This window comes from Neolamprologus brichardi, chromosome 16 (assembly GCF_056152115.1).
Source record: "Neolamprologus brichardi isolate AB-2024 chromosome 16, ASM5615211v1, whole genome shotgun sequence".
NCBI classification, from domain to species: domain Eukaryota; kingdom Metazoa; phylum Chordata; class Actinopteri; order Cichliformes; family Cichlidae; genus Neolamprologus; species Neolamprologus brichardi.
In genome coordinates this window covers 10315409-10340633 of record NC_142119.1, presented here as the reverse complement: position 1 = coordinate 10340633, position 25225 = coordinate 10315409, and the positions used below count along the sequence as shown (strand labels likewise).

General features: G+C 44.0%; 2 pseudogenes; both read right to left on the bottom strand.

Moving 5' to 3' along the window:
• Positions 1-2853: 2853 nt before the first annotated feature.
• On the bottom strand, positions 2854-3854 carry LOC102784495 (olfactory receptor 13C2-like; annotated as a pseudogene).
• A 4829-nt stretch (positions 3855-8683) lies between these two features.
• Positions 8684-9609, bottom strand: LOC102781025 (olfactory receptor 6N2-like; annotated as a pseudogene).
• Positions 9610-25225: the final 15616 nt, after the last annotated feature.

Sequence of the window (25225 nt, the reverse complement as noted above, 5' to 3'; positions counted from 1 at the left end):
CATCAGGGAGTGTACGGTCCATCAAGCCCGCAGAACACAGCGGGACTGGAATTTGTCAATTGTTGAACTGATGGCATTGTTTGATATGTTTATTGATTAGCATTCAAATATCTCAGTGAAGACAGAACAAAGATTTACCACAAAGCAAGAAAGCATGAGACAAGGCTAATCAAAAGGTATTGGCTGAAGCATTTGCTTATTACGCCAACCCTTTTAACAAAAGATCTTTTAGCATGCAGCTCCTGTACACAGGGCTCGAAGCAAATAATAAAATTCAATTCAATTCAATTTCATTTATATAGCGCCAAATCACAACAAATGTCGCCTCAAGGCGCTTCATAGATACAGAGAGAAAAGCCCAACAATCATATGACCCCCTATGAGCAAGCACTTTGGCGACAGTGGGAAGGAAAAACTCCCTTTTAACAGGAAGAAACCTCCGGCAGAACCCGGCTCAGGGAGGGGCGGCCATCTGCTGCGACCGGTTGGGGTGAGAGAAGGCAAACAAAGCAAAAACAAAACAAACAAACAAACAAACAAGAAAAAACACCACCACCTTAGTAAGTAACTACATCAAAGCAAAAGAATCAAGAGGTTTTCTGTTTTTTGTTTTTGTTTTTTTTTTTTTGCTCTTTTCATTCTTGATATATATATTTTTCTAATACTCTATTTTTAAACATATTTTTAAACAAGGAAAATTAACTACACCTTTTTAAATCACTGTCATAACTATTCCACAGGTTAACTCCTCTAACAGAAACACATCTCTGCTTTATATTTGTCCTTATCTTGTTTTTTTTAAAGGAATCTGTTCCCCTTAAGTCATATTGACTCTCTCTGACTTTGAACAGCTTCTGAGTACTGGGGCAAAGCAAGTTATTTTGTGCTTTATACATTATCTGTGCCATTTTATATTCAACTAAATCATAAAATTTCAGGGTATTCAGATTAATAAACAAAATGTTAGTTGGTTCTATATAGTTTGATTGGTTTATAATTCTTATACCTCTTTTTTGCAACTTGAAAATAGGAAGAGTGTTCGTTTTATATGCATTACCCCATATCTCCAGACAGTAAGTCATATATGGAAGCAACAGAGTACAATAGAGTGTGTATAATGATTTTTTGTTCAGGACATGCTTTGTTTTATTCATTCATTTCAATTCTGTTTGTAAGAGCAATCATGTGTCCTGTTGGTGCCATTCTAGGTTGCTGGTCAGAAAGATTTCTGGTGCCAGTAATCAAAGAGACAATGCCCCGAGATAGATTCATTTCAATTATGCAACACCTTCGATTTGATGGCAAGGACACGTGAGCAGAACAGACAAATTTGCGGCAATCTCTGACATCTGGACATGCTTCAACAAGAACTGTGCTAAGAGTTTCACTCCAGGAGAACACATGACCATACATAAACAGCTGTTCCCTACCAAGGTTCATTGTCCATTCACACAGTATATCGCAACCAAGCCAGAGAGATTTGGAATAAAGTTCTGGATGGCCACGGATTTGGAGACCAAATATGTCTGCAATGCATCTCCTTACTTGGGCCCCAGTCGTCAGAAGGGAGAGAGGCTGGCAGAGAACGTGGTCATGAAACTGATGGAGCCATTTTTGGATGATGGGAGAAACGTCACAACGGACAATTTCTTTACTTCACTGTCACTGTTGCACAGACTGCTGCAGCGCAAAACAACGTTACTGGGCACGGTGAATAACGTCCGGCATGAACTTCCTCAACTTGCAAAAGAAACTGCAAAGCGAGAAGTATTCTCCACTTTAGTGCTTAGAAGTGGCCTTTTTACCTGTGCAACATGTCACAAATTAACCTGTGCCAAATTCAGGGATGATGGACACTGGGTCTGCAAACACTGTAAAATTTGAAACACTTTGAAATGCCCCCAAGGGTGGTGGAGAATGACCGAGCTAAGATCCTGTGGGACTTCCAGATACAGACGAACAAAATGGTGGTGGCTAACCAACCGGACATAGTGGTGGTAGACAAACAAAAGAAGACGGCCGTAGTGATCGATGTAGCGGTTCCGAATGACAGCAATATCAGGAAGAAGGAACACGAGAAGCAGGAGAAATACCAAGGGCTCAGAGAAGAGCTCGAGAGGATGTGGAGGGTGAAGGTAACGGTGGTCCCCGTGGTAATCAGAGCACTAGGTGCGGTGACTCCCAAGCTAGGCAAGTGGCTCCAGCAGATCCCAGGAATAACATCGGAGATCTCTGTCCAGAAGAGTGCAGTCCTGGGAACAGCTAAGATACTGCGCAGGACCCTCAAGCTCCCAGGCCTCTGGTAGAGGACCCAAGCTTGAAGGATAAACCGCCCGCAGGGGCGTGCTGGGTGTTTTATACATATATATATATATATATATATATATATATATATATATATATATATATATATATATATATATATATATATATATATATATGTACATATGTATGTATGTACATATATTACATGCATAGGTTATTACAGCTTAGCATGAGTAAGGAAATATGATGTGCATATACAGGAGAAAGGGTTATATAAAACATCTTGTTTGAACAGTAAATCGTATACACTTAAAAACACACAATAAGAGAACTTTATCTGAATGTAATATAGATATAAGGAACTACTTCAATACTGTTTAAGATTTAGATGGTTTTTAATTATGGTAATAATAAAATAGTAATATTACTATTACAATACAATACAATAACAAATCTATAAAATTTGCATTAGTCAGTAACCAAAGTCAAATAAGATTATAATACACATTTTTAGTATGGTTACGTCAACTTGAAAATGAGCTAATTATAATTTTTAACATATAAATTATCTGCTGTACAAGGAAATGTCTAGACTGTAGAGAGGTCAGGCCTTTGAACTTGAATCACAAAGGAGCTGACTGCACTTCTAACATCCGTTTTGACACATAAGACGCAATGACAAAACAACCTTCTGAGGTGTTGAGAGATTTCTTTCATTTTCAGTCCATATACAATTGGATTAAAGAGAGGATGATACAAAACCACTTGTAAAGTCATTATGAAACGTGTAGTTTGAGATAAATTAATTTCCAGTCGAGCTATAATTATATCATACGAACATAAACATGTGAAGCTGATCAAAACGAGCAGGTGAGGTAAACAAGTCTGTGCAGCTTTTTTCCTGACCTCTCTGCAGCTTCGATAGCATATTATAAATATTTTTGTGTATGTAAACATTATGAAAAGCAAAGGAAGAAATACAGTGTTAAATAGAATAAACACACCATACATTAAGTAGGATGTTTTTGGGGTAGCACAATAAAGCTTGGAAATCGCATTATTACAAAAAATTCCATTCAAAGTAAAATTGCAGATTTGTGAGTTGTTGCTGAATACAGCTGATGGCACAAGCTGACAAGCAGGCAGAAGCCAAGCTAAAACCAACAAAACTGTGACAGTTGCTTTTCTCATAATAGTATGATATTGCAAAGGTTGAGATATGGACACATACCTGTCATAAGCCATGATGCCAAGAGAAAGAACTCTGAACCAGTTAAAGAGTAATAAATAATTCCTTGAAACCTGCATAGTGAGTGAGTTGTAATCTGCTTCTCAGATAAAAAGTCCATTAATAGTTTGGGGTAGATATTTGTACTGAACACAACAGAGTTGAGCAACAAAGCTGCAATGAAAACATACATAGGCTCATGGAGGCTTTTCTTAATCCAGATGAGGCAAACTATGGTTGAATTACTGCAGAGTATTAGAATATAAGCAGTAAACATGATAACAAAATACAGAAATTTGTATTTTTCCAATTCAATGTGCCCACCAAGAGTTATATATGTCACATTAAATTCATCATGCATTCGCTCCATGAAACTAAATGTCAAATAAAGCAAACTAAATAAAAAAGTCAAAATGTCACCTCCTAAAAAAAGAGCCAGTGAAAACCTTTTACGTCTTCAACAATTGAGATCGTTATATTTTACATTTGACTAACTTCAATCATTCAGTGATAGAATTAAAAATGCAACAGTCAGACTGTACAACAGGGAGAACAAATTAGATTAAATCAGCATTTCATACAAATGTAAGATACCAGACTATGAGAACCACTGTTGTTTCAGGACTGAGAAAGTGAATTATTACAGTAGGTGGAACGACCTTATGATTTCTTATTTTCCTCTGTGGATCTCATTACATCAACTGAGCTACTAGCTCGTGTGACCATTTCCATGCAACCCTAGAGGCCATAACCCAAATGCCTTGTTAGTACAAATGTTCTCTCAACATTTTACTTTCTTAATTGGCCTAGCATTTGCATCTATTAGAGCTTCAACTCTTGTAGGTTTTCCACAAGTGTTTATGGGAATTATTTGCCCTTCATGCAGAAGCCCATTGTTGAGGTCAGACACTAATGTTGGACAAGAAGGCCTGGCTTGCAGAAATGGCAAATTTGGATAGCATAAAATTGTCCAAATGTCTTAGTATTCTGAAAAAGTAAGAGTTGTTTGTGTTTGCTGAAAACCTGCAAAGTATTACAGAATTTTTTTCTTCACAATGGAGTCACAATACTTTTAGTAATATTATTTTAATAAATACGTCTTTCTATATTTAACAGGTTAGAATGCACACAATATGTGGATTTATATGGTGGACATATTTGGAATAAATCAGCTATTCTCTGGATAAATTCCATGACCTCCTGAATTTATGAACATTATGCTATGTTTCTGTTCTGTGTGCTTTGTAAATTCACATTTTTTTCTTGCAATTGTACTACTATTCTTTCATATACTGTACATAGTAAGATATAATACAAAGCGATATTTATAATTATGTTTATATTCATACTTTTTTCTTTGTCTTTATGTTATTTTTAATAGTTGTGCTTTATTAGGCTGTTTTTATAATATTTTATTTTGGCCTCACACTACCTGCTCTATTTCATACTTCTGGCCCTTTTGTTTTTCTATTTTGGAAGCACTTGTGGTTACACTTCCCTTCTGTGTTTTATTTATCTTTCAGTTCTTAACAATACAATTCTTGACTCCTGACTTTTGTTTTTGTTCTTCATGTAATTAAGTATTAAGAACAGGCACAGTGTTATGGTCCGGGGTCACTGATCCAGCGTTTTGAATTTATTGTTATTACTTTTTGGTTTCTTCTGATTTTGTATTAGTTCCTAGGGTTTGGTTCTTGTGTTTTATTATTTCTACCTGTGTCTCCCCCCTTTGCTCTGTGTTAGGATGCCTGGGTTGTTGACCCAGGGTTTTGAGTTTATTATATTATTTATCATTTCTAGTCGTTGGTTTCTTTGTTAGAGTTCTGTCTTATGGTTTATGTCTCTGTGTTCTCTAGTTGCTCTGTCTCCCCTGTCAGCTGTATCCCCTTGTCAAGTTTGCGTCTCTGTGTTATGTTTCCTGTTTTACTTTGAAAGTCCGTGTCTCATGTAAATATGTCTGGTTTTGCTTTCTTTGTCTCGTTAGGCCTGATTTTCCCCAGCTGTGTTTCCCTCCTGTTACCCTTTTCCTGATTGCTCCCTCTGTGTATTTAAGCCCTGTGTTTCTCTGTGTCCATGTCGCGATCTACTCTTATCTACCCTCACTCATGCTGTGTGTTTTGTTTTCCTGCCTGCGTTAATGTTTGTACTTTGGAAGTTTGTTACTTTGAGTTCAGCGTTAAAGCTGTTTTTTGAGTTCACGTCTGTCTCCCGAGTCTGCACTTTGGGTCCTTTTCCTGCCTGCACACAGCCGTTTCATAACAGAAGATCACGACCAGAACATGGACCCAGCAGATTCCGTGTGGTATCGGCGACCCGCAGTTTCTGCCTTCCTCAAGGAGAACGTGAGTCACAGGGCTAAGCATGCCCGGGAGCTCCAGTCACCCTTCTATGGGTCACGTTTGGCTTGGGGAGGCCTCTGCAGCCTCCAAACTGCCATGGCTACGGCTGAGCCGGCGCCTATGCCTAGGACGATCAGAGTGAGCACGTGCTCATTCTCTCCGGTCGCTACACCTCCGCCTCCACCCCCGGATTACCAGTTCAACAAGAGGCTGAAGCAGCGGAGGAAGAAGGATTATGCAACGGTAGACATTGGACTTACTCCGCTACAGTCTTTTGCTCTCTTTATGGGACTGCAGCGTTCTGAGCTTCATAAACTCTCTGATTCCTCATCGCAGCCCGGTCTGTTGGAGGATCTGCAGCCCACTTCCCCCCCACTTCCCGGAGGAGGCGGCGCTCACACCGTCACCACTCTTTCTCTGCGTAGCAACTCCCAGTGGTGAGTTATAATGACTGCTGTCAAGGCCTTTTACGTTCCAAACACCAAAAAAGAAAGGTTCAAGAAAAGGCCGTGGGTGGCAACGGGAGGTTTGTTTTTGAACGCACTTTGATTCCATTGTCTTAAATCATATGTCGTTTATTTCGTTCAAAGTTATGAAGTTTCGTTCCTCTGAGCTGGAAAAAGACAATCATATGAACACTGCTAAAACTGAGACTGTTAAGAATGTGGTGGTGGTAGGAAGCTAAAAAACATTTTAGAGGAGTCTGTGTTTCCTGAGCCTGCTCCTTCGCCCCATTGTGTTCTTGCTCCCAGGATAGCTCGGGCCCAGCATTCCCCTGCACCTGTTTCAGTGCTTCAGGTGAGGGAGGCTGAGGTCCAGCCAGGTTTAGCCTTCTGTCTCCACTGGAGGGCCCGAGGAGTCTGTCCAGCCACCTTTTCCTGCTGGAGAGTCCGAGGGGCCCGTCCGGCCTTTGTCTGTTGTTCCTGCTGGGGGTTCTGGAGAACTGCTCCAGCCGTCTCCCGGCCCGAGGGGCCCGTTCAGCCTTCTGTCTCCGCTAGAGGGCCCAGGGGCCCGTTCAGCCTTCTGTCTCTGCTGGAGGGTCTGAGAGGCCTGTCCAGTCTTCGTCGCCTGCAGCGCCACCATCTGCGGCTCCCATGCCGTCGCCTGCAGCGCCACCATCTGCGGCTCCCATGCCGTCGCCTGCAGCGCCACCATCTGCGGCTCCCACGCCATTGCCTGCAGCGCTACCATCTGCGGCTCCCACGCCATTGCCTGCAGCGCTACCATCTGCGGCTCCCACGCCATTGCCTGCAGCGCTACCATCTGCGGCTCCCACGCCATTGCCTGCAGCGCTACCATCTGCGGCTCCCACGCCATTGCCTACAGCACCACCATCTGTGGCTCCCACGCCATTGCCTTGCCCGGAGGTGTCCGCATCGTCGGGTCCTGCCTCACCTTGTCCTGTCCGGCCTGCTCGTCCTCGTCCTGTCCGGCCTGCTCGTCCTCGTCCTGTCCGGCCTGCTCGTCCTCGTCCTGTCCGGCCTGCTCGTCCTCGTCCTGTCCGGCCTGCTCGTCCTCGTCCTGTCCGGCCACTTTCCAGGTCGTTGGCTGGACATCATTGCTGTCGTGGCCGACCTCCTGACCTGCTCCGTCGCCACCGCTGTCTCCGCGGTCGGCCTCCAGAACTGTTCTTTGGACTTTTGCGTTATCGACCTCCAGGCCGGCCCCCTGAACTTTTTTGGGAGTGTTTTCTTGGCCACCTGCACCTATTGTGGGCCTTTTTTTTTTTTTTTTTTTTTTTTTTTTTTTTGGTTTGGTTATTTTCTGGGCTCCAGTGTTTTCTGTTTTTGATCTCTAGGTTGTGTTTGGTCTGCACTTTGGGTCCTTTTCCTGCCTGCACACAGCCGTTTCATAACACTTTGTTTGTGTCCCTGCGTTTGTGTTATAAAATAGTCAGTGAGTTTCCTGCTTTACTTTGAAGGTTTGTGTCTCATTGTGTCTAACTAGATTCATCTGTGTTCCCCTCTGGTGTGTCATTCCCTCATTACCTTGTGTGTATTTGTGTCTTCCTGTGTTCCTTGATGGTTTGTCTGTGTAACTCTGTGTCTCTCTGCTCTACACTCTCCGTGATGTTTTCCCGTGTTTGTACAATTTCAAGTTTGTTCTCTAGTTTTACCCAATTTAAGTTCTCACTTAGTTTTGTCCTTACTTCTGTTCATTTTCACTCACTGTAAAAAAAAACAAAAACAAAAACAAAAAAAAACCTCACTCGCTTCACTGCCATTGTCTGCAACTTTGGTCCTCCTTCACAACACCACATGACTGCTGCCCCAGCTGTGACACACAGGCTCAATCTGTGCATTCTGAGTTAAAAGGTTAACAAAATATTATCTATAAAATGACACATTAGCAATTAGTTGGAACAAGAGAACACATTTATTATGCCAGCCTATTTTCATATTAAAGCTACGTCAGGAAGTGATATTTACATTGTGATTCCTTAAGATTGATCTGTAATTTTAAATAACGTGTGAATAACATTAAATTAGATTTTTGTACAGTTATAGCCACATTACTTCGAACATAATTATTTGAATCTCCAGCACTACAAGTAAAACAGTGAAGCACAGTACTATATTATATGTGTATTGTAAATACGTAGAAAATAAAAATAGAAATGAATACCTTAACACTGCAAATATGAACACAATAACAAATTATTATTTTATCGTAAAAGTAACACGATAACATATTACAGAATAATTTAACACAAGATTTTGAGTAAGATTTTTTTAATATTAATGCAATCATTAATGACAACACAAGGCATAAATCTGTGTTAGTTGTATACACATAATTTCATAATTTCAGATTTTTGAATTACATGAATCAAAACAGTGGTTTTGACACACTAGTTGAGTTTGCTTTGACAAAACAACCTTTGGAGATGTTTAGAAATTTCTTTCATCTTTAGTCCATAAATAATTGGATTGAAGAGAGGATTATATGTTATTATTTGGAGTGTCATTAAAAATCGCGCAGTTTTAGAAAAATCTGATTCCAGTCTAGCTATAATCATGTCATAAGTTATCAAACAGGAATAGTTGATTAAAACAAACAGGTGTGGTAAACAGGTCTGTGCAGCTTTTTTCTTGACTTCTCCAGAGCTCTGATAAACAGTTAGAATTATCTTGGTGTATGTAAAAATTATGAACAGCATTGGAAAAAGTCCGGTATTCAATAAAACAAATGCACCATATACAGAGAGAGCTCCTGACATCACACAGTAAAGCTGGATGAGTGAATTATTACAAAAAATGCCTTTCAAAGTAAAGTTACAGAGTTTGTTATTAATATTTAGTATGATCACAACTGCAACTTGACAAGCAGGCAAAAGCCAAGCTAATACAAGCAGAAAAACGACAGTTATTTTTCTCATTATAGTTGGATATTGCAGAGGTTTACATATAGACACATATCTGTCATAGGCCATGGCTGACAACAATAAGAACTCTGAGCAGCTTAAAGAGTAAAATATAAAAACTTGAAAGAGACAGACTTGATAAGATATGATCTGTTTTTCAGATAAGAAATCAGCCAATAGCTTTGGATAAATATTAGTGCTGAAAAAAAGGGAATTTAATAACAAAGCTGCAATGAAAATATACATGGCTCATGCAAGCTTTTATGAATAACAATGAGGTATATGATAGAGGTATTACAGCAAATTATTAGAATATATGCTTTGAACAGTATCAAAAAATAGAGATATCTGTATTTCTGCACTTCCACGTGTCCACCAAGAATTAGATATGTCATATTTAATTCAGGGTTCATTAAAAAAGTTATTTAAAAAATGTAACTAGGTAAGTATATAGTTTTATATAGTCAAACTGTATGAAAATAAATCTCCCTCAGAAGTTGCAAATAACGAAACTTAACAAGAACAGATCTTAATCATTCCTCTTTCCCTTCCTCTGAAATGCACTTGGTATGTATTCATCAGAATTCAGAAAGTGAAGTGTTAAACATTTTTACCATGGTTTTATGAGACTGCATAATCCTCAATGGAGCTTGTTAATAATTCATGACACTCCTAAAAATTCTGGAGGCTTCAAATCACAGGAAGGTTATTAGTATTGCAATGGGCCCAAAACAATATACAACGGGATGCAAAAGTTTGTGCAACCTTTTTAATAGTCATTATTTTCCTGTATAAATCGTTGCTTGTTACAATAAAATGTCAGTTAAATATATCATATAGGAGACACACAGTGTTATTTGAGAAGTGAAATGAAGTTTATTGGATTTACAGAAAGTGTGCAATAATTATTTGAACAAAATCAGGCAGGTGCATAAATTTGGGCACAACAAAAAAAGAAATGAAATCAATATTTAGCAGATCCTCCTTTTGCAGAAATTACAGCCTCTAAACGCTTCCCGTAGGTTCCAATTAGAGTCTGGATTGTGGTTGAAGGTATTTTGGACCATTCCTCTTTACAAAACATCTCTAGTTCATTCAGGTTTGATGGCTTCCGAGCATGGACAGCTCTCTTTAACTCACACCACAGATTTTCAATAATATTCAGGTCTGGGGACTGAGATGGCTGTTCCAGAACGTTGTACTTGTGTTTCGGGTCGTTGTCTTTTTGAAAGATCCAGCCCCGGCGCAGCTTCAGCTTTGTCACTGATTCCTGGACATTGGTCTCCAGAATCTGCTGATACTGAGTGGAATCCACATGTCCCTCAACTTTGACAAGATTCCCAGTCCCTGCACTGGCCACACAGCCCCACAGCATGATGGAACCACCACCATATTTTACTGTAGGTAGCAGGTGTTTTTCTTGGAATGCTGTGTTCTTTTTCCTCCATGCATAACGCCTCGTGTTATGCCCAAATAACTCAAATTTAGTTTCATCAGTCCACAGCACCCTATTCCAGAATGAAGCTGGCTTGTCCAAATGTTCTTTAGCAAACCTCAAGCGGCTCTGTTTGTGCTGTGGGCAGAGAAAACTGAGCCTGTGGTCTTCCATTTTCTCAATATGTTCCTAACTGTGGAAACAGACAGCTTAAATCTCTGAGACAGCTCAGGTGAACAATCTTTGTCTTCAGGTCATTTGAGAGTTGTTTTGAGACCCCCATGTTGCTACTCTTCAGAGAAAATTAAAAGAGGAGGGAAACTTACAATTAACCCCCTTAAATACTCTTTCTCATTATTGGATTCACCTGTGTATGGGGTCAGGCGTCACTGAGCTTACCAAGTCAATTTGAGTTCCAATAATTAGTTCTAAAGGTTTTGAAATCAATAAAATGACAACAGCCAAATTTATGCACCTGCCTGATTTTGTTTAAACAATTATTGCACACTTTCTGTAAATCCAATAAACTTCATTTCACTTCTCATATATCACTGTGTGTTTCTCATATATGATATATTTAACTGACATTTTTTATTGTAACAACCGACGATTTATACAGGAAAATAATGACTATTAACAAGGTTGCCCAAACTTAGTGGATGTAGATGTTTTCCCATAACTGTCAAAACATCTACAGAGGAGATGTTTTGATCTTGGGAAGGGGGGTGTTACGGCCCGTGGCCATAAGAAATCTGTGTCAGCTGCTGTGTTGTGTTCCTTTACTTTACTTTACACAACTTCATTCTAACATTCCCCCTACTGCAAATCATCAAACAAAATGTCAGCACATTGATTCTCCCTAGTTCCCAAGAGTGGCATCATGTTGGCTGCCCAAGTATCAGATCCACCAACAGCCTGATTAATCAACCTTACCAATAATGCTCTGGTACAAGGCACACAACAACAACCGCAAGTTACCAGAATAGCTGTAAAAGTAGATAAAAGAAACCATAATAGACACAATAAAACCCTTCCATTGCCCGAAGACAGAGATCATCCACTCCCCCAACAGATTATTGACTCCTGAGAGCTCATATAAGTTCTTCAGGCCTTCCATCACTCTACACAGATCCATCAGGGGCTGTATTATTAGGAATAAAAGTACAGCACATATCATCAAACTTTGCACACACGCCCCGCTTTTCCGCCAACAACATGTCTAATGCCATTCGATTCTGCACAGCCATAAGAGAAATGGGTCCTAATTGCTCCACAAATCCTCCTACAGTGTCACGGGTTAAATTTGTCAATCTAAGCATATTATAGTGGACATTTGGAATATGGTCCGCATTCTTATTTGGAGTAATTGGGATAAGCCCTGCAATCAAATGCAAATTCTCAAATCCAGTTGGGTCAGCCAGCTTATAGTCGTCTGGCACTCCTCTGGGCACACCAATACAGTTTATATACGTTGGTGACCCCACAGAAAGGTCAAACAAGCTTGTCGAACGCTTCCTCAAAACATGACGTCTCAACGTAGGTTGGGCAGTGCCGGGTTTACCCAGTCACACCCCCATTTCACCCACTAGAATTAATGGAGCCCCCAACCGCATTAGCGCACACAGGCCGGAGGTTCCCCTTGGAATTCTCACAAACAAGCGATATCCTCCACAGTAATAATACAAACCAGATCATGCACATGGACCAATATACGTGTCCTGATCCCGTGAGGCGGTCCCCCTGGCTGGATAAACCTCCACACACCAATCAACTGGAATTTCACCGGCATCATGCTTATGGCTGGAAGGTTCAGAAACAGTAAAGTTAAAACAGGTATAATTTGCTTTTCTCAGTGTGAATGGCCCTATTACAGTTTTATTATAAATTGGGGGAAACAGACTGGCTAATGTGGTGCAGATGCCCTTCGAAACCGCCTCCATAGTTAATCTGCGCATACACTTAAATCCCCAACGGTCCTCCAGATAATGGTGTGCCAGTTCAGTAAACAAATGTGGTCTGGCCGCCGCACAGGCCACACAATCAGACACAATCAGACACATCTAACCACAAATTACTATCCGTATAGCCAGTAGCCATAGAGATCAGCTGTCTAAGTTTCATTTTGGTGTAATCTACTTCATTAATCCCTGTAAAATTCTCTACTAATTTTCGTACTTGGGTTGAGGACAAATTTTGTGGTGAACTTCTAAAATTCACCTTGACCACCCCATATGGATAATCCCCAATAACATCTACTCCTAACTAAAATAAACCAGCCAACCACTGTGGACTTAAACTGAGCTTAAAGTCCACAGTATCCCCACAATATCCCGTCTCTTTCAATCACCAGTCTTCCATTTTCTCCACTCACTACTGCATAGCCTGCCTTCAATCCCTCTTTCTCATCCCCAAAAAGGCAGCCATCTGTGAAGAGGCTCTGCTTTAAGGTCTGGTCTAGTCTTTTCCTCTTTCCAGAGCACCTGGGCACAGAGATGTGGTTTTCCGGATCCCATCTGGCCTGCCATATGGATTCCTTCATGTGTAAATATCACATTTGGGGATTGGGGATTTGGGCTTTAGCTACTCCTGCTGCATGTTGTGTGCATGTTGGATGTCTCTTCTCCAAGCTCTCTAGTCCAATGCTGATGTAAATCAGCACCTGTCTACCTCCCCCTTTTTCTCAAACAAAACTCAATTTACTCCCCCGTATGTTTCAGAAACATCCAAAAAGAAACCTGTGTTATAATCTGGAACCGAAGGGTCTGCAGCACGTGACAAATCCTGTTTCAATCCAATTTCCAATCCAATTTTATTTATAAAGCACTTTAAAATACCCAGCACAGGAACAAAGTGCTGTACAGAAAATAAGTTAAAACAATAGAATAACAGAAAACAGCAAAATAAATAAATAAAACACATAAAACATAAAATTAAAACAGCCCTATATTAAAACAAAAACAAGATAAAACAGCATCGAATCACCTAAAAACAACTAAAATAAAAATAAAAACCAACATCTCACGTGGTGTCAAAGGCCAGGGTAAAAAGGTGGGTTTTCCAGAGTGACTTAAAAACAGATAAAGAACTGGCCTGTCTAATCTCTAAAGGAAGCTCGTTCCACAGTATTGGAGCTGCTACAGCAAAAGAGAGCGGGTGGGTGTATAAGGCTGTAGCAGCTCAGAGAGATAAGATGGAGCTAGGCCATGGAGAGCTTTAAAAGTAAATAAAAGAATTTTAAAATGAATCCTAAAAGAAATGGGCAGCCAGTGAAGTGAAGCTAAAATAGGGGAAATGTGCTCAAACTTTCGAGTGCCAGTTAAAAGACGAGCTGCGGCATTTTGCACCCTCTGTAGATGACTAATATATGATGCGCTGACCCCAATATAAAGTGCATTACAGTAATCCAGCCGAGTGCTAACAAAGGCGTGGATCACTGTCTCAAAGTGCTGCCGTGAAAGAATTGGCTTTATTTTTGCCAGCTGCCTGAGGTGAAAGAAGCTAGATTTTACCACTGCCTTAATTTGATTGTTAAACTTCAGATCACAGTCCACTTTGACCCCCAGGTTTGTGACAGTTGGCTTAACATACTGGGCCAGGGAATCTACATACACATTGGGGGTCTCAGTGGGGCTACCAAAAACCATCACCTCTGTCTTTTTATCATTGAATTTTAAAAAGTTAACAGACATCCAAGCCTTAATGTCATCGAGACACTGAAATAATGGCTGTGTAAGGTATCTGCCTTTTTTCTTTAGAGGGACATAGATCTGACAGTCATCAGCATAAAAGTGGAAAGGAATGCCGTGCTTTCTCAGTACAGAACCAAGAGGAAGCAGATATACAAAGAAGAGGAGGGGGCCTAGAACTGAGCCCTGTGGGACACCACACAAGAGGGGAGCGGAGGACGACACATAGTCACCGAGGCTGACACAAAAAGTTCGCCCCGCCAAGTAGGACCTGAACCACTCCAGTGCTGTGCCCCTAATGCCCACCCAGTGCTCCAAACGAGAGAATAAAATGGCATAATCCACGGTATCAAATGCAGCTGTCAAATCTAAAAGCACAATAACAACACAATCCCCAGCATCAGTCACTAAAAATATGTAATTAAAAACTTTTAAAAGGGCTGATTCAGTGCTATGAAAGGGTTTAAAACCAGATTGGAAAACCTCTAACACATTTTGCTTTTCCAGGAAGGCCATTATTTGGCTTTAAACTACCTTTTCAAGAATTTTGGAAAGAAAAGGTAGTTTGGAGATAGGCCTGTAATTTGCAAGAACCGTAGGATCAAGAGCAGGTTTTTTAATCAGGGGTGAAATAAAGATCTGCTCTGCCTCAGTGGTCCAATCCAGTTTAGCAGTCAGGTCGCTCATGCCATGTTGTTTCACCAGGTCACGCAGGGGCCTGGTACAGCCCACATAGTCTGTAATGTAGTGTCAACTATACCCTGTAAGGCCCAGAAAGGAAAGCATTTCCTTCACTGTTTCTGGTCTGGGATGAGACAATATGGCACTTCTGTGATTGGCAAACATCTCAACCCAAAATTGGTGAATTTCTCTTCCCAAAAATGTGACTTTGGGCCTCACCAGCTGCAGTTTGCCCTTACTTACTTTTAACCCTGCCTCCGCCAGTCTCCTGAGCACAGTCATCGTAACCTGAAGACCACATACTGGACCAAGGTGCAGTTCGCTGGAAGCACACATGGTTCTAGTGTCTGTTTAAGTATCTGGTTGAAAATACCTGGTGATAGAGCGAACCCCTGTGGCAGTCTAGTGTACCTGAGCTGACGACCCTCATAAGTGAACGAAAAGACATCTCTCAGGTAGTGGTGCAATGGTAAACAGAAAAAAACATTAGCCAAATCAATACAGGTAAACCACCTGTCAAATCGGGATCCAGGTCCTTCGCCTGGTGTCTGGAGTGCACTGCCAAGGACACATGAGGGACTGACTCGTTGCCCATTCTGAACCAGCTCTCTTTGTCTTCTGGTAACAGGACCAGGGTGGCTACACCCTGAGGTCCCACGTAAATGTCGTTAGAACAAATCTCCCAAGATTTACCTTCAAGAAACTCAGAGAAAAGATCTTCATACCACTCAGTTTTATCGCAATCATAAAAGAGCATCATGTGGTATGGATCAATGGGAGGAGAGTAGACATCCAAGGCCATTACCCAGGGGCTGAAAATGAGCCAGGATACCATCAGACGTAGTCAGCCGGGCCCAGTAAATGTCAGCTGTTTGCTCAATGTCCTCAGACAGCAGCGATTAACCTCTGGTCCACGTAGAGATGCATGGAACCTAAGTGCCATCTTGCAATGTCACTGTCAATCCGTCAGCCCCAGATATGAACACTGCTCCAAGTTTAATCAGCAAGTCTGCCCATTAAATTCACTGGATGAACATTACCAGATGTGTGGATTAGGCGCTTGGTGTTGGGGTGACCCTTTGCCCCATTGTAGCCGACCAGTGTATTGTTGAGACTGCTGCTGATAACAGTCTCTGGCCCAGTGCCCTGGCTGACCACAAATCCAACAAACACCACTCAACCCATGTCCTGCTCCAGGCGCTCCCCTTCTTTATCCAGGTGCCCCCCTCACACCCGCCGAGCCACCACGGCCTCTTGCCCTACCCCTACCGGGCCCAATATTACCTCCCAGCTGGGCATGGGTGCGGTTTGCAGTCCTTCATAGTGTCCTGGCTGTGCACTGAACACATAATTATTAGGATAAAAATCAAGACAATCAGAATCAGGGTGGCCTTGAGCCACCATGACCTTTGTGGCTTTCCCTTCTTCCTTTTTACCTACGACCTGTTGCTTTGCTTCTTCCACCTTGACCTTCAATAGTTGCTCTTCAAGTTCCTCCAAGTCGCCTTTCTTTTTGTCTTTGTCCTGTGTAGACTTATCAAGATAGCAGAGCAGGTCAGCCACTAATCAGAAGGTCAGTGGTTCGATCCCAGGCTGCCTCCTGGCTGCATGCCAAATATCCTTGGGCAAGATACTAATCCCATGTTTGCCTACTGGTGGTGGTCAGAGGGCCCGGTGGCGCATGTGTCCGGCAGCCTCGCCTCTGTCAGTGCGCCCCAGGGCAGCTGTGGCTACAATGTAGCTTGCCATCGCCAGTGTGTGAATGTGTGTGTGAATGGGTGAATGACTGAATGTAGTGTAAAGCGCTTTGGGGTCCTTAAGGACAAGAAAAGCGCTATACAAATGCAGGCCATTTACCATTTACCATTTGGGTTTGGGTACTTCTGTCTGACAGCATTTCCCATTCTCTCCAGCACATGGCAGTAAGGTGTGGTGTCAGGAAGATCCAACACTCTAGCTATCAACTGCACCTCTTCTAGCGCCGTTATAGTAATGTATCTTCCAGCTATGGCCCTGAGATCTCCCAGGGCCAATTGGCTGCCTGCCGTCACTTTATCCAGTTGTCTCAGCCACCCTGCTCCTCCACCCATAATTGGAGGTAGCATCTGTACCAGACTGGTTACATCTGCCACACTATAGGGTTTGTACTTTCTATCTCCGTCGCCTGGGATACATTCTAGGAGCCTCTCTCTGGGGGTCCCAATGGACCTTCCCCCTTTGGATTGTCTGTGTAGACGCATACAACAAACCCCCTTTTTTAGTGCTTGCTCCTCCTCACATCGTTCTCTACTCCCTGCCTATAAAATGCTTCATACTCTTCAGGTTCTTCTGTCATAGCCAGGAGGATCAGTGGGATTGTCTCTATCTTTTTCGCCAACTGTCTCCCTCTCTCTCTCTCTCCTCGTCTCTGTTGACGGGGCAGACTCATTGTGGGTTCACGCCCTTGGCCCATGCCCTCGGAGAGAGGAAACACCTGAACTTCATGTAGGTGATCAGCATTTAATAAGCCAGGAGGTGACTGCCGTTCTTCGCTGGATCGTTGTCTGCCACATGTTAGTGAAAGTTAAGCCACAGCAAATTAAGTCGAGTGTTTTCTTTGAGCTTTGTACTTATCCACCTCTACCTGTCTACAGACCTCCTGGATTCTTCCTTGTGTGATTCCCGAGTGGTGAGTGTTGGAGAGAGAGCCTGCTGTCGTGTGTGTGGATTGTTTGGAGAGCGTGTGCTTTCTCTCTAGAATTCCCTGGAGCCCGGTCCTTCACCCTGTTGTATATAGCACTTTCCCTGCAACCTTTTGTATATACACCTGGTGGACTTGCAAATATAACTCTCTTTTGTGATCCTGGAGTCCTGCTATTGTGTCCTCCACGCCAAAACTGTAACAGTAACGATCCAACCGTACCATGGACTCAGCGGACTCAGCCCCCACTCAGCAGTGCGTCTTCACTGGAACGCCTTGAACAAATGCTGCAGCTCATTATTATTATCATTATTATTCCACAGTTGGCCACACTAACCCAATGCCTGGCTCAGCACATACCTCTGGTAAGCCCAGCAGCGTCTCCTCCATCTGTCTCTCCACAATTACCGGCGCCCGAGCTTCCAGCTCCTTCTCTACCCGCTCCTGCGGAACCCCCGGAGCGATCTTTACCGGCACCAGAGCCCTTCTCGGGTGAGTTACACAAATTTGCGGGATTTCTGACCCAGGTGACAATTCCAATTTAGACAGTTACAGAGGACATATGAAACTTATGGGGCTAAAATTGCTTTTGTGTTTACATGGACAGGCATTAAACTGGGCTCAAGCTGAAATTTAAAAGTGTGTTTGAAAGAGATACCAGTGTCCATACAGCTGCACACCATTTATTGAATCTCAAGCAGGGAAGATGAAGAATAGCAAAATACTCCGTCGAGTTTTGGACTCGGATGGGGGCACCTGGCATTGATAAGTACGTTATTGAACAATGTTTGTGATTAACTGGTGATAAGAGATTTACCTGAAACCCTGTCTTACATGATTAGATTATGTGTGAAGGTGGACGAGCATGCCGCAGAAGCCTCTTGGGTGCGTGGAAGTGACGTCGGGTAGAGGTGCAACTGTTGGCGGAAGTTATCTGGAGTCGAGCAGTGTGGAGGAGGGTTAGCAGTAAAAAACACAAATCTTCAGTCTCGCTGAAATTCAGTCACCATCTAGAAGGATGCTCGTCCTCCTGCAATGCAGCCGTCACCCAGCCTCCCCACGAATCATCATCCCACTCTTTATCATTTGTTTTCATTTTCCACTCCACCGGTGAGGTAGACCCCTTATGATTTTTTTCCCTGACTCCCTTGCTCCAGATCTCCCTCTAATTTCTTTACCGGTTTCTTAGGGGCCGGGATTGATTGATTGATTGATTGATTGATTGATTGATTGATCATACTTTATTCATCCCGAGGGAAATTGGGTTAAGGCTGCCAGCCATACCAGCACCATCTTACCCTTCCGACCATACATACATTACACAAACATCACATGGGGAAGACAGGCCAGAGAGGTATAACAATGGAAAATACACAACATGAGGAAAGATGAGGAGAAAAAAGAATTCCCCCCAGACTGAGCTCCAACAGGGAGATCAGTTTGAGAACAAAAAAAACCCCACGTCAGCGCATACAAAAAGCACATGACTATCAATACACCATAGAAACACAAGACGAGCAACAGGGGCGGGTAAAGGGTAATAGAGAGCCGGTGTAGACAGCACATCCGGTCCTGCAGCATGTCTGCACTGGTCCAGTCGACCGCCATCTTCCCCGGGAGGGGACAAGCATCGAATGGTAAATGGTAAATGGTAAATGGCCTGTATTTGTATAGCGCTTTACTAGTCCCTAAGGACCCCAAAGCGCTTTACACATTCAGTCATCCACCCATTCACACACCCATTCACACACTGGTGATGGCAGCTACATTGTAGCCACAGCTGCCCTGGGCGCGCTGACAGAGGCGAGGCTGCCGGACACTGGCGCCACCGGGCCCTCTGACCACCATCAGTAGGCAACGGGTGAAGTGTCTTGCCCAAGGACACAACGACCGAGACTGTCAGAGCCAGGGCTCGAACTGGCAACCTTCCGATTACAAGATGAACTGCCAACTGTTCAGCCACGATCGCCCCGAAGGCATTTGGAAAGGGAGGGGGGATGAGTGTGTATCAGTGTATGTGTATGTGTCCAGATTTCAGCTGAGACAGTGTCCTTTGCCCTGCCAGGCTAAGTAAACAGTCTTCCAGCCAACCCAGGTGGCCTTGCGTAGGATAGGAAGAACAGTCTAAGCACAGTCTGTTATCAGGGTGTTTTTGTTCAGCTCCAGCCTTGAGATCACAGCTGACGCCAAAGTGGTAGCCGCATGAAGTGATGGTGGTTTTTATTTTAATGCGAACAACTCTTGTGAATGTCAAAGCTGTTCTAACAGTCCGACACATGTCTCTCAATCTCCTGTTGGAGAGACGTGAGCTTCTCCATGATGTTATCAAACTTACGCTCCGTGATCAAATCAAATCACTTTTTTATTGACACATCACATGTGCAGGTACACTGGTACAGTACATGCGAGTGAAATTCTTGTGTGCAAGCTTCACAAGCAACAGAGGTGTGCAAAAAAAAAAATACAATAACATAAAACAAGCAAAATATAAGAATGACTAGATCTGAGAGTAATAAATATATGTACAATATAAGAGTATATGCATTACTGGATGTGTATACTAAATATGTTTTTCTACGTGTGTGTATGTGTGTGTGTGTGTATATATACATATTTTACAAATTAAATAGAGTAAACAATAAAATAGAATATATAAAATATACAGAGGTTGGTAGTTGAACATGTGCAAAACAACTGGCATTTATATACAGTGTGGAGTGCATAATGTTGAAGTTCCAGTAGTAAGGGTGAGGTGTCTATGAAGTGTTCAGCAGTCTGATGGCCTGGTGGAAAAAGCTGTCTCTCAGTCTGCTGGTTTGGGACCGGATGCTGCAGAACCTCCTTCCTGATGGAAGTATTCTGAACAGTTTATGGCTGGGGTGACTGGAGTCCTTGATGATCCTCCCCGCTTTCCTCAGGCACCACTTCCTGTAGATGTCTTGGAGGGAGGGAAGCTCACCTCCAATTATCCGTTCAGAGCACCGCACTACTCTCTGGAGAGCTTTGCGGTTGTGAGCGGTGCTGTTGCCATACCAGGTGGTAATGCATCCAGTGAGGATGCTCTCAATGGCACAGCGATAGAAGGTCCTGAGGATGCGGGGGCTTATGCCAAATCTTTTCAGTCTCCTGAGAAAGAAGAGGTGCTGCTGCACCTTCTTCACTGTTTTGTTTATGTGGACTGACCACGTAAGATCCTCAGCCAGATGTACACCAAGGAAGCGGAAGCTGCTCACTCTCTCCACAGCAGCGCCGTTGATGGTGATGGGGGTGTGTACTTTTCTGCACCTCCGGAAGTCCACTATCAACTCCTTTGTCTTTGCGACGTTGAGGGTGAGATGGTTATCTTGACACCAGTGGGTCAGGGCGCTGACCTCCTCCCTGTAAGCCATCTCATCACCGTTGGTGATAAGACCCACCACTGTAGTGTCGTCCGCAAACTCAAACACAATGATGTGGGAGTTGTTAGTGGCCGTGCAGTCATAGGTGTAGAGTGAGTACAGGAGAGGGCTCAGTACACACCCCTGTGGAGCACCAGTGTTCAGTGTGATGGGGATGAGGTGATGCTGCCCAGTCTGACCACTTACGTGTCAGACATACGTGTCTCTCTTCTCCAGGTGTGACAGGGCAGTATGTAGTGTCAGGGCTATGGCATCATCAGTGGACCTGTTGTGGCAGTATGCAAATTGTAGAGGGTCCAGTGAGTCGGGTAGTGAAGGGCAAACGACATCCCTGACCAGCTTCTCGAAGCATTTGCTCACGATGGGGGTCAGGGCTACAGGTCACCAGTCGTTCAATAAGGAGATGGTGGAGGATTTGGGTACAGGGACGATGGTGGCCATTTTGAAGCAGGCTGGGACTACAGACAGAGAGAGGGAAAGGTTGAAGATGTGTGTAAACACTCCAGCCAGCTGAGCCGCGCATGACTTGAGGACGCAGCCGGGAATCCCGTCCGGACCAGTAGCTTTGTGTGCGTTCACCTTCCTAAAACACTTCCACACATCCTCCTCAGACACAGTGTGCGCGCTGACGTCGTCTGCGGTGCCCACACTGTCCGGTCTCATGGTGTTTGCTGTGTCGAATCTAGCGAAGAATACATTTAGATCCTCACACAGAGAGGCCGTGGTCTGCGGTGTGCTGGTTTTCCCTCTAAAGTCTGCGATTGTGTTTAGTCCCTGCCACATGTCAAACTGTTGCTCCACCCTGTCCCTGTACTTGATCGTCTTCCAGAGTTGGTAATGTGCATGTTTGTAGTCCGATGTGTTCGGGGAGGCAAAAGCGGTGCTCCGTGCCGCCAGTGCCGTGCGAACATCTCTGTTAATCCAGGGTTTTTGATTTGGGAAGAATTTAACTGTTCTGGATGGGACGACATCTTCCACGCATTTCCTGATGAATCCGCAGACTGAGTCTATGTACTCATCAATGTCATTAGCAGCCACGTGAAACATTTCCCAGTCCACATGAATCAAAACAGTCCTGCAGCGTAGACTCCGATTGGTCCGACCAACTGTGCACCGCCCTCAGGGTTGGAGCTTCCTGTTTCAGCTTCTGCCTGTAGGCGGGCAGGAGCAGGATGGAGCGGTGATCTGATTGGCCGAATGGAGCGCGGGGGAGGGCTTTATACGCATTCCGGAAAGATGTGTTGGTGGAGTTTTGGTGAAACTTTCTTCAGGTTTCCCTTATTAAAGTCCCCGGTCATGATAAACGCCGCCTCTGGGTGTGCGGTTTCCTCACTGCTGATCGCGCTGTACAGTTCCCTGAGTGCTTGGTCAGTATCGGCTTGTGGGGGAATGTAAACAGCCGTAATAATCACTGCTGTAGCCTCGGTAGCCAGAATGGCTGGCACTTAATCATCAGGTACTCCAGGTCCGGTGAGCAGAAGGATTTGACCGGGTGCACGTTCGCATAATCACACCAGCTGTTGTTGATCATGAAACACACACCACCGCCTCTGCTTTTCCCAGTAAGATCCTGTGACCTGTCTGCACGGAGCACAGAGAACCCCGGTAGTTGTATTGCGGAGTCCGGTACCTTTTCCGATGGCCAGGTTTCTGTGAGGCAGATCACGCAGCAGTCCCGCATCTCTCGCTGGAATGAGATCCGTGCCCAAAGCTCGCACAGCTTGTTCTCTAAAGACTGCACATTAGCCAGTAATAAACTGGCTAATAATAAACTCTCCGACACCACCTTGAGGGAGTCCAGCTCTATCCCCACAACATTACTGGCCTTATGAATCGGTTTATCGAGTCTGTTGGCATCTGCTACCCTCAGCCTGCTCCCCCAGCATGCAACAGCATAGAGGATCGCACTGGCCATAACAGACTCTTAGAAAATCCTGAGCATTGTCTGGCAGATGTTGAAGGACCTCAGTCTTCTCAAAAAATAGAGACGACTCGGGCCCTTCCTGTAAAGTGCTGTGGTGTTTTTAGCCCAATCCAGTTTATTTTCAATGTGTACTCCAAGGTATTTATAGTCCTCCACAATGTCAACACTGACACCCTGGATTGAATCAGGGGTCAAGTGTTTCCTGGTCTTCCTGAAGTCCACTATCAATTCATTGGTCTTTGCCACGTTGAAATGCAGATGATTCTGCTCACACCACGTGACAAAAGAGTCCACCACAGCCCGGTACTCTGTCTCATCATCCCTGCTGATACATCCAACCACCACAGAGTCATCAGAAAACTTCTGAAGATGGCAAGTCTGTGCAGTGGCTAAAGTCTGTGGTGTAGAGGGTGAAGAGGAAGGGGGAGAGGACAGTCTCCTGTTGTGCCCCTGTGTTGCTGATTACCTAGTCAGACACACACTGTGGGAAACGTACATATTGTGGTCTTCCTGTCAGGTAGTCAACAATCCAGGACACCAGAGAAGCATCCACCTGCATCGCTGTTAACTTATCACCCAGGAGGGTCGGCCTGATGGTGTTGAAAGCACTGGAAAAGTCAAAAAACATGACCCTCACAGTGCTCGCCGGCTGGTCCAGATAGGTGTAGACACGATTGAGCAGGTAAATGATGGCGTCCTCTGTTCCGAGACGAGGCTGAGAAGCAAATTGAAGGGGATGCAGATGTGGTCTGACAATGGGTTGCAGCTGGTCCAGGATGAGCCTTTCCAGGGTCTTCATGATGTGGGAAGTCAGTGCCACGGGCCTGTAATCCTGGGGGCCACTGGGATGTGGCATCTTTGGAATAGGGACGAGGCATGATGTCTTCCACATCACTGGTACCCTCTGCAGACTCAGCATAAATAGTTTATGAAAGATTCCACACAGCTGGGGGGGCACAGGCCTTGAGGACGCGGGGACTCACTCCGTCTGGTCCAGCAGACTTGCCTGAGTGAAGTCTCCTCATTTGCATCTCAACCTGGTATTGAGTGAAGGTGAAGCCACCCTTCACCTTCACTCAATACTAGGTTGACATGGGAAGGGTGTCAGGAATCTCACAGGAGTCAACAGCGCCATGTAAAGAGAGAGGCTGGCACAGTGGTGTGGCTCTGGATTCCAGGCTGACTACAGGTGAGGTTGTGGGGGTGTCAGCAGACACTGTGGTGTCGAATCTATTGAAAAACAGATTCAACTTGTTAGCTCTATCCTCACCTCCCACAGCTCCCCTGCTGTTGGTTGGCCTGAATCCAGTGATGGTCTTCATGCCCCTCCACACCTCTCTCATGCTGTTCTGCTGGAGTTTCCACTCCAGCTTCCTCCTGTAATTGTCCTTAGCCTCTCTGATCTTGTCCTTTAGTAACACCTGGACCTTCCTCACCTCCTCACCAAGAGCCAAAGATAACTATCACCGAAGGAGTATCCCCTTTTCCTTTCAAGCTCTGCATCTGACTCTTAAACTACTCCAGGCTCTCTTCTTCCTCCTGGGCTGGACTGCGCCCTCTGTCCTCCTTCTGGGTCGGAGCTAGTGTGGGTAATTCTTGAAACTGGACCAACTCTTCTCCTTCTCAACTTTCCTCTTCCAGCAAGGCCCCCTTAAGGCTCCCTTCTGTGGCCATTCTCGATATAGCCTTTTTGGAGCCCGAATTAAAAGTCATCGGTGATTTTATTCAGGGGTCTAGCTTGCTTAGCTAGCTCATAATCACAATCAATGGTCCCAGAATTGAGCCTCACCACTGTGCCGTACTCCTCCATGATTCCGTCAATTACCACTAGAGTAGGGTAATTTCCGGAATACGGTGGCAAAGCATACACAGCAGGGGGTGCAGTGGGCCGGAGCAGTAGAGAACAGAGACCCTGCTTACCTTTTTCCTCCACTGGCTCCCTCATCCAGTGCTCCACCCCCTGGCCGCTAATTCCCCATCTCATTAGCTTGGCTCTTCTCTCCTCCTCCTCAAGTTGTTTCTTAATTCCCCTTTTCTTCAATGTTTTACCTCCTTCCATCTTCTTTCTCAAATTCTTTTCCTTTTCTTTAGAAGCTCGTGCTGCTTCCAGCAACACTTTGGCCAGTGGCGGCACATATCATCCCTCACCCCCTGCTCATCACATATTTCTCTAATTTCCTTCCGTATTTCCAATATTTTCCCATCCTTACCTGTATTGTTTCCAG